The following is a 13046-nucleotide window of genomic DNA, read 5'->3' on the forward strand; positions in this document are numbered from 1 at the left end:
AGTGCACCAGTATAAACTCGCTGCACCTGAAAAGTAGCAATTGACACATGATGGGATTCATATGCTTGAAGCACTGCAGCACCAACGTACTTGAAGCATATTAGTTACCTGTAGTGAATTTGATCTAACATGAGGCACCAGTATATGTTCATACATGTACGTAATGCGTAGGCCTACCTGGTAAACATAATATGTTTTATAACTCGACGTGCCGACGTCCCTGCCTGTGGCTTTGGCTTTGCATGTGTTGGAAACAATAGGATTTAGAACCTTAAGTGAATATGCCACCCATACATCCATGATGCTCTTAAATTGTCTAAGTAATAAAACAAGGTACGTGATACTTAACAACTACAAGACTTGGTTTACTCCACATGAAGCAGTGGTTCGATGCCTGTAGCTAGTGAGTCTGCTCTTACCTAATGGGGCACGTATTTCCAGCTCTTGAATGGTTAATTATGCACCGGAATTGATAAAGAATAATATTTGATTTAATATATTGATAAAGAATAATATTTCTCCACTGCGGCGATCGTGGCCTGTGAACCCTAATTTATTAGCCCACCGAAGAAACGCTGAGCTATATTTTGGCAAGCCATCTTCATTATGAGCAGCGATTAGCCCAAGCCTAACCTCGGCAGCAGGGCACATCATCAAAGCCTAAAGTGGGGGAATTTCATCACCTGAGACGCCTGATGTATCACGTGCCGCCCTTTTGATCACGTGACAGGAAACACTTCGCGTATTAATTCATACTTTTTTCCCCTTTTATTAGTACTTTCTAGTCCAGTATTTTTCATATAAATCCATCTTGCATTGGTCATGTGAAGGAGGCTCTAGACTGTTCGTTTCTTTTGCCAAGTAACAAAGTGCCGTTTTGTATTTCAGGAGTATAGCCTTTAACCGGATCATTTTTCCTGCCGCGTATGAAAAACAGTCCTGGCATGAAATATGACACAGGTACGCGGGCGCGTATGTACATGTACACATACGTACATGTACGTTATAGCATACTACATGCACCGGCGGCCGTTTGTATGTTGTTGACACGATTGCACACGTACACATGCGAGTATCATGGCGTCGTTGATCGGAGAACTGAAGACGAAGACAACAGAAGAATTGTGTGCTTTCCGTCGGGAACAGGACATGTCCGATGATGTCATCGAGAAATTTGAGAGTAAGTATTCAAGCAGTTTGCATTAGGTTCAACTGTTTCTTACTGTGGGAGAAACAGATTTTACTTGCTGGGATTCACTGTGACCCTAACGTTAGGTCTTATGACCGATCCCAACGCTATGTTTACCCGTGCACGGCCGCACGTATGCAAAGGTCATGCAGGGAAAGAATGGAACTGTTCCCATGTATAGGCCTAGCCTAGATCAGATATTGGTAGGTATGGGCCCAAACGTTAGTTAAACACCTTCTGTCGAAGGATAAACGACACAGGTCGTTTATAAACAAGTATATGTAGGCTAGGTTGCCCAGGTTGAGGCCCCCTCCATTGTATGTGGCCACCGCTGTAGAAAGTGTTTTTTTTGGGGGGGGGCTTATAATTGTTCCCTGTAACAAATTGTTCATTATAGATCCCGCGCTGAATTTCTCAGGAGGCTGTTCAAATACAGAGTGGCACAGAATGAAATAGGACAGCTATTATTACAAGATTACATTTGTAATTTTGTGAGCCATCCCCCTTTATTTTATTGTTCCATTTCCTTTTAAGTTTCTCCAAATTCTCTGCATATGTTCATTGTCATTACGCACGCATTTTCCTTGACAAGCAGGGGGATTTCAAACAGAAGGAACTGGAAAAGTCTAGATTTTTTCATGCAATAATTTTCCTCCCGATTTCATTTCATAATTTAAAGCCACTTGATATTTGTTACATGAAATACAGATCTTTACACATTTTCTTCAGTAGAATTAGATTAAATCTAAATCAAGTGCGACAGTTTCTCTTTTGAGTAAACTGTTTCATACCTATGATGAGCAACACAATTTGCATAGGATGGAAAAAATCCCACACCTTCTTGTTCCATAGTTGAGGAAGCAATATGGGTGTCTACACAGGTGTTTGTTTGCTGAAACCAAAGTGGCTGTGCTGACAACAGTGGACAGTAAAAAAGTTCCCTGTAAACTGCTTGACAATCCAAATGCACATTTCATAAATTAATTTTCTTGGTGATAATGCAGGTTGGTGAGAAAATTGACAACACACAAAATTCCCCGACCCTCGTGATCAGCATGGATGACAAGGTACCAACTGGAGCACACGTTGTAAGCTTTCAAAGAACCATGGTTGAAGTGTATGGACAAAAACCAGTCAAGCGGAGGATACTCACTTTACTGCATGGATACTACATCCTTGACTTCGAATATCCACATGGATACTCCGTCATGCTCAAATTCCTGCAGCATTTTCTGCTGGGCAGAATGGTGAAAGACATGCCAAAGTCTGGAGTAACCTATACTGTTAATTAGGATTGACCATACAGGTAGCAGGGTCAGATCTTTATCGTTAGATAAACGACTTTCCAAAGTTGCATGTCAATCAGGAGAGACTCAGTGCATGACTTTTAACAGATTTTTTCGTGTTGGCAAATTGTGATTACAACATTTGCTTCTTTATTAAGTGTGAGGATTTCATGCAATATGAAACTGAATTGGACACAGAAAAAACAACATTGAAATGCAGAGATTTTTTTTCAGGGGAATGGATGTTAGGTGTATTTCTCATCTGTGACAAATGCATTTCCATGAACACAAAACAAGATACTTAAAACCTGTTTTGGATTTCTGTGCAGTGGTTTGCTTTATGGTTAACGTGACATTTAAACAGCCACAACTTGTCAGTTGAATGTTTGGTGGGAATGGTGGACACTATTGTGAGACATATCCCTACCCTTTTGTGACACTGACAAACCCCCAAATTATACTGACCCTCATTCTGGTTTCAATTCAGTTTTAATTTGCCAGAAAGACTCACTACCTTGATCTCTTCTAATTCATAATTCATGTCTGTCATTACGCATTTAGAAAACAAGAACAAGTTAACTGGACAAATCAAAATTCTCTTATAAATAATGTAATGAAAGGGTATATAACATTTAAAAATATTTTAGAGGGTCTTCCAAACAAAGAGGAAGGCATCCATATTCAGTAATGAGAAAATATTAACCAATGCCAACTAATAGTTTTTAATAAGTGTTTCATGAAAAGTTAAGTGTTGAAAAGTTTCAAAGTTTTTGAGAAGTTTTGTAATATTTTATATCGAATACGTCAAGTGAAACTGATAATTTCAACTGTTAATTTAACTGGGAGTGTTAAGGGAATGTACATGGGCAAGCAAAACTTCAAACAAAACTACAGTCATTTCACGTAGTACCTCATTGAAATGATGGAAATTTACATTCAAAATTTGATCCTGTAAAATAATAGCACCAGAAAAGTATAGTATTTTTTGTCAGTTTCCAACACTGGTCGGCCGACTTTTGTTTGAAAAAGCTGATTGTTTCAACTTTAACCTCTCAGTCACCCAATTTATTCAGTCAAATTTGCTTGTGTTTTAACCCATTTGTAACTGAATGCAATCTAGCTAAGTGCGTTTCCCTACAGCCTTACATTTGATTCATGTCTACTGGGATTGAAACACTACAGGAAAATAATCCATTATCTTGGATTCTTCAGGCAGTTTGGAGCATTTTGTGCCAAGTTTGTTTTTTTTAAGTCTGTAATTGAGATACAAAGTGGTAGTTATATCAATCAATCATGTTCTGTACCATTTCAAATACCACATTTTATCCAGATCTTTTATAGCTACTACATGCATAAACAAGAAATAAATCATGTGATTGAATGTATATTAGAAATGTTCCTAACACTGCTTTTAATATACTCACATTCTATGCTTGCAACTGCCACCCAGTGATAATAATCATGTCAATGCATAAAATGTATAATCTTTATGTGAATAGAAGCCAACTAAGATTTACTTTGTGTGGTCCGTGCGCATCGCATACATGTCAAACATTGCGGTGTTAGGCGTTAGTCTGCTGGTGCCTAAACTTTTCCTAAGAATGTCACCTCTGTCACTTGTTTCGTTGCTTGATGTACATGAAGTAATGGAAATGCCGTGTCATCTCAGGTGCATGTATGTGAATGCATCAATGCTTGAAATACAGGAGGTAATGGACGTGCCTCAGGTAAATGCTGTGCTGCAAGTAGCGCGTTAACTAGCACCTGAGGCACAAAGTGTCTCAGGTGCAATTGGTGCTAGTAAGTGCTATTTGAGAAACTGGCACCTGAAGTGCAATGGTGCCTCAGGTGTTCATGATTCTGGGACAAATACGTGCTAGTCTTTATGTGCTAGGAAAATAGCACCTGAAGTGCAATGGTGCCTCAGGTGTTCATGATTCTGGGACAAATACGTGCTAGTCTTTATGTGCTAGGAAAATAGCACCTGAAGTGCAATGGTGCCTCAGGTGTTCATGATTCTGGGACAAATACGTGCTAGTCGTTATGTGCTAGGAAAATAGCACCTGAAGTGCAATGGTGCCTCAGGTGTTCATGATTCTGGGACAAATACGTGCTAGTCGTTATGTGCTAGGAAAATAGCACCTGAAGTGCAATAGTGCCTCAGGTGTTCATGATTCTGGGACAAATACGTGCTAGTCTTTATGTGCTAGGAAAATAGCACCTGAAGTGCAATGGTGCCTCAGGTGTTCATGATTCTGGGACAAATACGTGCTAGTCGTTATGTGCTAGGAAAATAGCACCTGAAGTGCAATGGTGCCTCAGGTGTTCATGATTCTGGGACAAATACGTGCTAGTCGTTATGTGCTAGGAAAATAGCACCTGAAGTGCAATAGTGCCTCAGGTGTTCATGATTCTGGGCCAAATACGTGCTAGTCAGTATGTGCTAGTAAACGTGCACTAGTTGGCCGTCTAACACCTAAGGTGCATAAAACTAAGTGCATGAGGCGTTCATGATTCTGGGACAAATAGCCGCTAGTCTACAAGTGCATCACGTGCAGCGCATTTTTACAGTGTATATGAACATGTGCGCTTTCAGATGACACCAAGACTGGTAAATGTAGACAATTTTTGGACCTTTTATGGTAATACATATGAAGCATTCTCCGTTCGAGATTTGGAATGGCATAGCGGAAAGTCCGAATTATGTATAAATATCATGCAGTCGGACGAGAACTCCGACTTCCTTTTGCAGATATTTCGCTAACTACTACAAATATGGATATGAAACTTATATAGATAGAGAGAGGAACATGTGGCTATTTCGATGAAACCAAGACTGGTAGATTTGGACAATTTTTAGACCTTTTATGGTCGAATATATAAAGCATTCTCTGGGCGGTAAGAGGGCCAGCATAGCGCAGACTAAGCGGGAGTTACACAAAAAAGGAGGCAGATGCGCAAAAACTCACACTTTCTTTTGCAGATGATTCCCTAACTACAGCAAAATTGGATATGAAACTTATTTGAATAGATAGATGAACATGTGCGCTTTCAGATGACACCAAGATTGGTAAATGTAGACAATTTTTGGACCTTTTATGGTCATACATATGAAGCATTCTCCGTTCGAGAATTGGAATGGCATAGCCGAAAGTCCAAATTACGTAAAAATATCAGGCAGTCGGACGAGAACTCCAACTTCCTTTTGCAGATATTTCGCTAACTACTAAAAATATGGATATGAAACTTATATAAATAGATAGAGGAACATGTGGCCATTTAGATGAAACCAGGACTGGTAGATTTGGACAATGTTTAGACCTTTTATGGTCGAATATATGAAGCATTCTCTGGGCGGTAAGAGGGACAGTATAGCGAAGACTCAGCGGAAATTACGCAAAACAGGAGGCAGACGCGCAAAAACTCACCCTTCCTTCTGCAGATGATTCCTTAACTACAGCAAAACTGGATATCAAAGTTATATGAATAGATAGATGAACATGTGGGCTTTCAGATGACACCAAGATTGGTAAAGGTAGACAATTTTTGGACCTTTTATGGTCATACATATGAAGCATTCTCCGTTCGAGATTTGGAATGGCATAGCGGAAAGTCCAAATTATGTAAAAATATCACGCAGTCGGACGAGAACTCCAACTTCCTTTTGCAGATATTTCGCTAACTACTACAAATATGGATATGAAACTTATATTGATAGAGAGAGGAACATGTGGCTATTTAGATGAAACCAAGACTGGTGAATGTGGACAATTTTTAGACCTTTTATGCTCGAATATATGAAACATTGTCTGTGCTGTAAGAGGGCCAGTATAGCGCAGACTAAGCGGGTATTACGCAAAACAGGAGGCAGATGCGCAAAAACTCACACTTTCTTTTGCAGATGATTCCCTAACTACAGCAAAATTCGATATGAAACTTATTTGAATAGATAGATAAACATGTGCGCTTTCAGATGACACCACGATTGGTAAATGTAGACAATTTTTGGACCTTTTATGGTCATACATACGAAGCATTCTCCGTTCGAGAATTGGAATGGCATAGCGGAAAGTCCAAATTACGTAAAAATATCACGCAGTCGGACGAGAACTCCAACTTCCTTTTGCAGATATTTCGCTAACTACTAAAAATATGGATATGAAACTTATATAAATAGATAGAGGAACATGTGGCCATTTAGATGAAACCAGGACTGGTAGATTTGGACAATGTTTAGACCTTTTATGGTCGAATATATGAAGCATTCTCTGGGCGGTAAGAGGGACAGTATAGCGAAGACTCAGCGGGAATTACGCAAAACAGGAGGCAGACGCGCAAAAACTCACCCTTCCTTCTGCAGATGATTCCTTAACTACAGCAAAACTGGATATCAAAGTTATATGAATAGATAGATGAACATGTGGGCTTTCAGATGACACCAAGATTGGTAAAGGTAGACAATTTTTGGACCTTTTATGGTCATACATATGAAGCATTCTCCGTTCGAGATTTGGAATGGCATAGCGGAAAGTCCAAATTATGTAAAAATATCACGCAGTCGGACGAGAACTCCAACTTCCTTTTGCAGATATTTCGCTAACTACTACAAATATGGATATGAAACTTATATTGATAGAGAGAGGAACATGTGGCTATTTAGATGAAACCAAGACTGGTGAATTTGGACAATTTTTAGACCTTTTATGCTCGAATATATGAAACATTGTCTGTGCTGTAAGAGGGCCAGTATAGCGCAGACTAAGCGGGTATTACGCAAAACAGGAGGCAGATGCGCAAAAACTCACACTTTCTTTTGCAGATGATTCCCTAACTACAGCAAAATTCGATATGAAACTTATTTGAATAGATAGATAAACATGTGCGCTTTCAGATGACACCACGATTGGTAAATGTAGACAATTTTTGGACCTTTTATGGTCATACATACGAAGCATTCTCCGTTCGATAATTGGAATGGCATAGCGGAAAGTCCAAATTATGTAAAAATATCACGCAGTCGGACGAGAACTCCAACTTCCTTTTGCAGATATTTCGCTAACTACTAAAAATATGGATATGAAACTTATATAAATAGATAGAGGAACATGTGGCCATTTAGATGAAACCAGGACTGGTAGATTTGGACAATTTTTAGACCTTTTATGGTCAAATATATAAAGCATTCTCTGGGCGGTAAGAGGGACAGTATAGCGCAGACTAAGCGGGAATGACGCAAAACAGGAGGCAGATGCGCAAAAACTCACACTTTCTTTTGCAGATGATTCCCTAACTACAGCAAAATTGGATATGAAACTTATATGAATAGATACACTGTAAAAATTGCACGCACTTCGTGCACTTGCATGTGCATGTGACTTAGTACTTATTGCACTTGAGGCGATTAAGTGAGAACATGCGGACACCTGACTCATGTGAGGTGAAAGTAAACATTTCAACCAAAACACTTCAAATGCTTGAAGCATACTTTTAGTGCCTGAAGTGCATTTGATCTCACCTCATGCACCTATACGTTCTCACCAGCATAAACTCGCTGCACCTGAATCGTTCCAGTGGTCCATTCAATGGCACCTAACGTGCTTGAAGCACACTTTTAGGTACCTGAAGTGCATTTGATCTCACCTCATGCACCTGCATTTGGGCACCAATATAAACTCACTGCACCTCAATCGTTCAAGTGGCAATATATTGACACCTGAGGTTTATTCAATGGCACCTAATGTGCTTGAAGCACACTTTCAGGTACCTGAAGTGCATTTGATCTAATCTCATGCACCCGTATTTGCGCACCAATATAAATTTGCTGCACCTGAATCGTTCAAATGGCAATATGTTGACACCTGAGGTTTATTCAATGGCACCTAACGTGCTTGAAGCACTCTTGTAGGTACCAGAAATGCATTTGATCTCACCTCATGCACCTGTATTTGCGCACCAATATAAACTTGCTGCACCTGAATCGTTCAAGTGGCAATATGTTGACACCTGAGGTTCATTCAATGGCACATAACATGCTTGAAGCACTCTTGTTGGTACCAGAAGTGCATTTGGTCTTATTTCATGTACCTGTATTTGCGCACCAATATAAATTCACTGCACCTCAATCGTTCAAGTGGCAATATGTTGACACCTGAGGTTCATTCAATGGCACCTAACGTGCTTGAAGCACATTTTTAGTTACCTGAAGTGCATTTGATCTAATCTCATGCACCTGTATTTGCGCACCAATATAAACTTGCTACACCTGAATCGTTCAAGTGGCAATATGTTGACACCTGAGGTTCATTCAATGGCACATAAAATGCTTGAAGCACTCTTGTAGGTACCAGAAGTGCACCAGTATAAACTCGCTGCACCTGAAAAGTAGCAATTGACACATGATGGGATTCATATGCTTGAAGCACTGCAGCACCAACGTACTTGAAGCATATTAGTTACCTGTAGTGAATTTGATCTAACATGAGGCACCAGTATATGTTCATACATGTACGTAATGCGTAGGCCTACCTGGTAAACATAATATGTTTTATAACTCGACGTGCCGACGTCCCTGCCTGTGGCTTTGGCTTTGCATGTGTTGGAAACAATAGGATTTAGAACCTTAAGTGAATATGCCACCCATACATCCATGATGCTCTTAAATTGTCTAAGTAATAAAACAAGGTACGTGATACTTAACAACTACAAGACTTGGTTTACTCCACATGAAGCAGTGGTTCGATGCCTGTAGCTAGTGAGTCTGCTCTTACCTAATGGGGCACGTATTTCCAGCTCTTGAATGGTTAATTATGCACCGGAATTGATAAAGAATAATATTTGATTTAATATATTGATAAAGAATAATATTTCTCCACTGCGGCGATCGTGGCCTGTGAACCCTAATTTATTAGCCCACCGAAGAAACGCTGAGCTATATTTTGGCAAGCCATCTTCATTATGAGCAGCGATTAGCCCAAGCCTAACCTCGGCAGCAGGGCACATCATCAAAGCCTAAAGTGGGGGAATTTCATCACCTGAGACGCCTGATGTATCACGTGCCGCCCTTTTGATCACGTGACAGGAAACACTTCGCGTATTAATTCATACTTTTTTCCCCTTTTATTAGTACTTTCTAGTCCAGTATTTTTCATATAAATCCATCTTGCATTGGTCATGTGAAGGAGGCTCTAGACTGTTCGTTTCTTTTGCCAAGTAACAAAGTGCCGTTTTGTATTTCAGGAGTATAGCCTTTAACCGGATCATTTTTCCTGCCGCGTATGAAAAACAGTCCTGGCATGAAATATGACACAGGTACGCGGGCGCGTATGTACATGTACACATACGTACATGTACGTTATAGCATACTACATGCACCGGCGGCCGTTTGTATGTTGTTGACACGATTGCACACGTACACATGCGAGTATCATGGCGTCGTTGATCGGAGAACTGAAGACGAAGACAACAGAAGAATTGTGTGCTTTCCGTCGGGAACAGGACATGTCCGATGATGTCATCGAGAAATTTGAGAGTAAGTATTCAAGCAGTTTGCATTAGGTTCAACTGTTTCTTACTGTGGGAGAAACAGATTTTACTTGCTGGGATTCACTGTGACCCTAACGTTAGGTCTTATGACCGATCCCAACGCTATGTTTACCCGTGCACGGCCGCACGTATGCAAAGGTCATGCAGGGAAAGAATGGAACTGTTCCCATGTATAGGCCTAGCCTAGATCAGATATTGGTAGGTATGGGCCCAAACGTTAGTTAAACACCTTCTGTCGAAGGATAAACGACACAGGTCGTTTATAAACAAGTATATGTAGGCTAGGTTGCCCAGGTTGAGGCCCCCTCCATTGTATGTGGCCACCGCTGTAGAAAGTGTTTTTTTTGGGGGGGGGCTTATAATTGTTCCCTGTAACAAATTGTTCATTATAGATCCCGCGCTGAATTTCTCAGGAGGCTGTTCAAATACAGAGTGGCACAGAATGAAATAGGACAGCTATTATTACAAGATTACATTTGTAATTTTGTGAGCCATCCCCCTTTATTTTATTGTTCCATTTCCTTTTAAGTTTCTCCAAATTCTCTGCATATGTTCATTGTCATTACGCACGCATTTTCCTTGACAAGCAGGGGGATTTCAAACAGAAGGAACTGGAAAAGTCTAGATTTTTTCATGCAATAATTTTCCTCCCGATTTCATTTCATAATTTAAAGCCACTTGATATTTGTTACATGAAATACAGATCTTTACACATTTTCTTCAGTAGAATTAGATTAAATCTAAATCAAGTGCGACAGTTTCTCTTTTGAGTAAACTGTTTCATACCTATGATGAGCAACACAATTTGCATAGGATGGAAAAAATCCCACACCTTCTTGTTCCATAGTTGAGGAAGCAATATGGGTGTCTACACAGGTGTTTGTTTGCTGAAACCAAAGTGGCTGTGCTGACAACAGTGGACAGTAAAAAAGTTCCCTGTAAACTGCTTGACAATCCAAATGCACATTTCATAAATTAATTTTCTTGGTGATAATGCAGGTTGGTGAGAAAATTGACAACACACAAAATTCCCCGACCCTCGTGATCAGCATGGATGACAAGGTACCAACTGGAGCACACGTTGTAAGCTTTCAAAGAACCATGGTTGAAGTGTATGGACAAAAACCAGTCAAGCGGAGGATACTCACTTTACTGCATGGATACTACATCCTTGACTTCGAATATCCACATGGATACTCCGTCATGCTCAAATTCCTGCAGCATTTTCTGCTGGGCAGAATGGTGAAAGACATGCCAAAGTCTGGAGTAACCTATACTGTTAATTAGGATTGACCATACAGGTAGCAGGGTCAGATCTTTATCGTTAGATAAACGACTTTCCAAAGTTGCATGTCAATCAGGAGAGACTCAGTGCATGACTTTTAACAGATTTTTTCGTGTTGGCAAATTGTGATTACAACATTTGCTTCTTTATTAAGTGTGAGGATTTCATGCAATATGAAACTGAATTGGACACAGAAAAAACAACATTGAAATGCAGAGATTTTTTTTCAGGGGAATGGATGTTAGGTGTATTTCTCATCTGTGACAAATGCATTTCCATGAACACAAAACAAGATACTTAAAACCTGTTTTGGATTTCTGTGCAGTGGTTTGCTTTATGGTTAACGTGACATTTAAACAGCCACAACTTGTCAGTTGAATGTTTGGTGGGAATGGTGGACACTATTGTGAGACATATCCCTACCCTTTTGTGACACTGACAAACCCCCAAATTATACTGACCCTCATTCTGGTTTCAATTCAGTTTTAATTTGCCAGAAAGACTCACTACCTTGATCTCTTCTAATTCATAATTCATGTCTGTCATTACGCATTTAGAAAACAAGAACAAGTTAACTGGACAAATCAAAATTCTCTTATAAATAATGTAATGAAAGGGTATATAACATTTAAAAATATTTTAGAGGGTCTTCCAAACAAAGAGGAAGGCATCCATATTCAGTAATGAGAAAATATTAACCAATGCCAACTAATAGTTTTTAATAAGTGTTTCATGAAAAGTTAAGTGTTGAAAAGTTTCAAAGTTTTTGAGAAGTTTTGTAATATTTTATATCGAATACGTCAAGTGAAACTGATAATTTCAACTGTTAATTTAACTGGGAGTGTTAAGGGAATGTACATGGGCAAGCAAAACTTCAAACAAAACTACAGTCATTTCACGTAGTACCTCATTGAAATGATGGAAATTTACATTCAAAATTTGATCCTGTAAAATAATAGCACCAGAAAAGTATAGTATTTTTTGTCAGTTTCCAACACTGGTCGGCCGACTTTTGTTTGAAAAAGCTGATTGTTTCAACTTTAACCTCTCAGTCACCCAATTTATTCAGTCAAATTTGCTTGTGTTTTAACCCATTTGTAACTGAATGCAATCTAGCTAAGTGCGTTTCCCTACAGCCTTACATTTGATTCATGTCTACTGGGATTGAAACACTACAGGAAAATAATCCATTATCTTGGATTCTTCAGGCAGTTTGGAGCATTTTGTGCCAAGTTTGTTTTTTTTAAGTCTGTAATTGAGATACAAAGTGGTAGTTATATCAATCAATCATGTTCTGTACCATTTCAAATACCACATTTTATCCAGATCTTTTATAGCTACTACATGCATAAACAAGAAATAAATCATGTGATTGAATGTATATTAGAAATGTTCCTAACACTGCTTTTAATATACTCACATTCTATGCTTGCAACTGCCACCCAGTGATAATAATCATGTCAATGCATAAAATGTATAATCTTTATGTGAATAGAAGCCAACTAAGATTTACTTTGTGTGGTCCGTGCGCATCGCATACATGTCAAACATTGCGGTGTTAGGCGTTAGTCTGCTGGTGCCTAAACTTTTCCTAAGAATGTCACCTCTGTCACTTGTTTCGTTGCTTGATGTACATGAAGTAATGGAAATGCCGTGTCATCTCAGGTGCATGTATGTGAATGCATCAATGCTTGAAATACAGGAGGTAATGGACGTGCCTCAGGTAAATGCTGTGCTGCAAGTA

General features: G+C 39.3%; 2 long non-coding RNA genes across 2 annotated transcripts; both read left to right on the forward strand.

Moving 5' to 3' along the window:
* Positions 1 to 998: 998 nt before the first annotated feature.
* On the forward strand, positions 999 to 3869 carry LOC147795168 (uncharacterized). Its single transcript, XR_015424096.1, has 2 exons — positions 999 to 1180; positions 2194 to 3869. It is a non-coding gene; the product is annotated as an uncharacterized LOC147795168 (long non-coding RNA).
* A 5952-nt stretch (positions 3870 to 9821) lies between these two features.
* On the forward strand, positions 9822 to 12692 carry LOC147795169 (uncharacterized). The gene is made up of 2 exons (XR_015424097.1): positions 9822 to 10003; positions 11017 to 12692. It is a non-coding gene; the product is annotated as an uncharacterized LOC147795169 (long non-coding RNA).
* The last annotated feature ends 354 nt before the right edge of the window (positions 12693 to 13046 follow it).

This window comes from Acanthaster planci, unplaced genomic scaffold, assembly GCF_054643075.1.
Source record: "Acanthaster planci isolate LZ-2023a unplaced genomic scaffold, COTS_SCS Contig141, whole genome shotgun sequence".
Classification (NCBI taxonomy): domain Eukaryota; kingdom Metazoa; phylum Echinodermata; class Asteroidea; order Valvatida; family Acanthasteridae; genus Acanthaster; species Acanthaster planci.